This window comes from Phaethon lepturus, unplaced genomic scaffold, assembly GCF_000687285.1.
Source record: "Phaethon lepturus isolate BGI_N335 unplaced genomic scaffold, ASM68728v1 scaffold3027, whole genome shotgun sequence".
Taxonomy (NCBI): domain Eukaryota; kingdom Metazoa; phylum Chordata; class Aves; order Phaethontiformes; family Phaethontidae; genus Phaethon; species Phaethon lepturus.
In genome coordinates this window covers 56,649-61,212 of record NW_010550978.1, presented here as the reverse complement: position 1 = coordinate 61,212, position 4,564 = coordinate 56,649, and positions in this window count along the sequence as shown.

Genomic DNA, 4,564 nt, shown 5'->3' with positions numbered 1-4,564 from the left:
TGAACCGCTTCTATTTGAAAAACTTTCAACTGTTTCTATAAGTAATTGCCAAGGTGCTAATCTCAATAGTGTCATTTTGACCTGAAGGCTGTTCAGAGGCCAATAGAGAAACAAAGCTGTGATTATTTTGACAGGTGTTCACCCAGGTCGCTGAAGTGGAAATCTAGAGTTCAACTCAGCAACAATAGTACGGCAGTGACAGTATGTCAGGATTCTGGTAAAATACTCTTACTGAGAGATGTTGTTTGTTCTTTTGGTTTTCTTTTTCTTTGTTTGATACCGAACTCTAATGTCTGCAGATTGGTAAACTACATCCATGACCTCTAATCCACGTGGCAAAGACTGAGTATCTGCCAGTCACCCTGTCTGCTGAACTATCTTTAGACTTAGGTTATATGTCTGGAAGTGCATATCAAAATTTTCTGCTGCTGACAAAGGACTAAATTCTACCTTTAGTGAAACAAACACAACTCTCTCTGGAGCCTGGGCATTCAAGCAGATGAGAGTACAATCAAGTCTTCTGCTGCATGCTATTGTGTGTTGTGGAGCTACTGGTGGAAACAGTCCTGCGAGGAAGTAGGTATCCTCTTCTGAAGTTTCACAATTTACCCTTCATCTCACAGAACACTGACTACATGTGCCTTACACAATATGAGAAATACTACCTACTCTTAATTTTGGTCTGGTGGTAAAATGTGCAATAATTTCCCTGCAAAGGGAATATTTTTCTGGTTTTGGAAATCTAAGCTCAATAGTGATTTCAGGCTCCAGTTAAGGTCCGGTCTTTCTTCCATTAAGGGCAACAGCAAAATTCTTGTTGACCTCAGTGAACAAACTGACTTCAAGGGAGTCTCTTACTAACCACTGAACTTCTCATCTATGTTTGTACTTTTGTACAGTTACGGTTTCCAGTTAGCTTCTCTGTAAAAACACTGTGCTCAGTGTCAGGATGCAGTTTCAGCACTGCACTTGATTAACACTGGAATACTGGTTTTCTTTGAGGCAAGGCGTTGCAGTTTTCACTTTTATAGAACAGAGGTATGGGCCTCAGCATCCTTGGTGCTATTAATGTCACACTGCTTTGTTTTGGATGATTTTTTGTTTTGTTGATGATTAGCTGTGTTTCTGTCATTTACATATTTCAATTATGGGAAACTTTCACCTGTGAGGAGGGCCAGACTGTCTCCACTTAGTGCTGTGTTCTGGGACCTAAACACAGGAGCAGTGGGGGCAGGCTTTCTCATCCTCACCTCCTCTGCCGTGGTCAGCCGTGTTTGCAGTGCATTTTGAAGCAATGCATTTTTCAGAGCCCACTTCAAGGAGAGCAGTCCATGTCAGTGGAAAATATGCAAGCCACATCTTCAGCTGGTCAAGTTAGTGAAGCACTAGAGACTAAAGATATGAACCGTTAATATGCTCAAACTAAAAATGTATTTGAACCCTGAGGCACAGTTTTTATTTCTCTGTCATTACTGTTTTCCCTGATGCCAGTGTGAGCAGGTATGAATTCAAGCAGTGTGGTCAGTGTGAAAAGGCTGGGTTGTTCAGGTGTCCCAGGTGGGCCACTGCAGACCTGCATTGTAGACCTTTTCCAATTTTCCAAAGTAGATCTTTTGGGCTGTTTTTAGAAACTCTCAGCCAGAAAGGTGGTGCTGCCAGCCATCGCAGGGACACCCCAGCATCCTTTCTGGAGGTGGCAGCTGTACATCTCTCGCCGTTTCCTGAGACCTCTTTTACTAACACCAGGCAGACAGCAGCTTCCTCCAGATCCCAGCTGTTGGCTGCAGCCTTGCCTCCGATGCCTTCCAGCCGGTAGCAGGAACCTGACCCCTTTATGCCTCCTCCAAGGCCTCGCTCCAGGGAGGAGTAAAGAATTATAATCCAGCACTTTCCTGGCATTTAAAGAAGCCTGTCTCACATTTCCCTGCCACTGAGGCCTTCCTGTCAACAGCACAAAAGACCTCAGACTCCAGCGCCTACTGGGAGACCAAGTGATATTCCTCAATTTGGTACCAAAATATTGCAATGCTGAAAGGTGCTGACAAATCCACACTGTGGGCTTTTGACAGGCTGAACAGAAGTATGGATGTGAAATGTGTGCTTAACGAGATTTTGCTAAATGTATTTTTGTAAAGACAGGTGTGCCTGAAGTTGCTGTGCTCATTGCGCAGTGGAGATTGCACATAGGGCTGCTGTAGTGCTGGCGATGGTGAAAAATGAGACCACGACATAAAAGCAACTGAGTCCACAGAACTCCACAACTGAATGGCCATTCTTGAGTTTCAGCATTTGCATGCTCTGAGCAAGAAATCGTACATGACAAATAGAGAAAAGGTGGTAGAATTTGTGCTGGCTTTTTTGGCTTCAGCATAATGGGCTGAGCTGTTGGTCTCTCTTTCCAAAATGCTTTTGGCTGACAACAGATGTTCATTTCAAGTAGATCAGACATTACGGAATTGTATTTTGAGCATTCTGCTCCATTTTTAAAGCATTGAGGGGTTTTTCTGTGTTTTTTGTGTGTGTGGTTTGTTGTTTTTTTTTTTAATAAAAACAGCCTAAATGCCTAGTTCATCAGTGAAGTGTGCCAGCATTCAGTTTTGTCCCTCGGTGCTACTGTGAGACAACTGTGCCAAAGTGCCTGCCATACTATGGAATGTTTTGATTAGAAATTTTTATGGGTATAAGTATATTATATTGGTGATTACTGGGTTTCACACAAAATGCAGAGGTGATACTGTAACTGATACCTACATATGGATTTTGCTTTAATATTCTACCTTGAATCCCCACTAAAAAAAAAAAAAACATATCCACTTATACTAATGTAAGCTTTCCCTGTGGACAATACAGAATAGTCTCTGGCAGAGGACAGTTCATCTTCTTGTTACATAGATATTTAATATAGGTGAGAGGATTAAATTCTGGATGAGCTGCGGTCACTGGGTTAGCTAGGACTCCAGCTCTGAGGTGGCAGAAACTCACTGGGATAAATCTCATCCTGGGTTGCCTAAATAGATTTCAATTTCAGTCTAGAAAATCCCCAAGAAAAACATCTTGTACTTATGGATTCTTCTTGTGATTCCAGGAGCATACATAGTTTATGTTCAGGTTCTGGTTTGTATTTTTTGGTTGTTTCATTTAACCTTGAAGTTGTGTGTTTTATTTAGTGGAGATGGGGTTTATGAACTCATTTTTCTTAATGAATTTACCAAATGAGTAAGAAAATAAACTGCAGCATGGAAGTGCCTTGAAAACATACATAAAATCAATAAACTTGTGTTTATGATCCACTCATGTTTTTGTGCTTTCCTTAAAGACTTGTAAAGTACTGTGGTTGGTGCAGAAACACAACAGGATCCTGTTGCCAGTAACAGTGTTCTTCCAAGTCTTCCGACGTTTCTTTTTTAATTGCACGTGTGCTGAGATTGCTGTTGTGCTGTGCCCAGCGTTGTGCCTCTGACATAATGCACGTGGCTCGAAAAGGGGAGACGTCTCATCAGGCACCCACCTGACCACGTTCAATGCTTGCATGAATGTAACATCAAAAAAAATGCATTGATTTGAACTTGCTCGGGCAGGACTGCACTAGGTTTATTTCAGTGAGTTTTTCTGTTATTTAACTGCATGTGCTTAGAAGATTTTAAAATATCAAATTCTTAAATGTTAGTACATTAGTGCTGTTCTGTCATAAAAAAATCTTTGGTACTTTAACCTCTGAAGTTGGTCAGATGTATCTTTTATTTTCTATCAAAAATACACACTCTAGCCTCACACTAAATGCATTGTTTGACCTGATTTTGATTTTTTGTTTTCACCATTTTTTTCAAGTCAGTCCTAGTGATGTTATGTTGAAGTACATTCTGTGAATATTTTTAAACGGGCTGAAAATAATTGTCCTGGCATATTCAATGGAAACTCTATTAATTTATCTTCACTCATTTCAAGCTAAATAATTCCTGCCAGAGCTTGCATATCCCAAATGCAGTCCCAGAACAAAATGTTCTTTCATTGCAACTGGTAAAATCCATAGTTTCACATCTGTTTGTAGAGAGACACTGTATGGTGAAATGATTGCTTTACATGATCGTTTCCTCATTTCCAGTCTCGCTGCTTGGTTATTTTTGTGGTAATGCTTTATATGTGATTGTAACCACTACATAAACATGAAGTTGTTTGCAGACTGAAGTTTTAGCTGCAAAACCTTTGTATGGCAGCACAGTGAGAAGGGGCATCAGGTCTTATAAATTTGTTGGGGAAAAATGAAGACTGAGCATCGTTATGGGACAGTACTGAGCGTTAGAACTTTCTGCAAGAGCACAGGCAACAGATCAGAATAAATATGTGCAGTTTGTTGCCTGTGACTGATGACGGTGATTTGCTCCAGCTAATACAGTGTACAACTTCATCTTGCATAGCAGCTTTTATGTATGGTGCATGAAAGCACATTGATGAGGAAATTCCTGAGAGACTAAAAAACAATTGGAGGAATCAACAGTCTGTGTTTCGTACACAAGTACATATTCACGTACATGTAAGTGAGGGAATCGTAAGGGAGAGGCCTGTA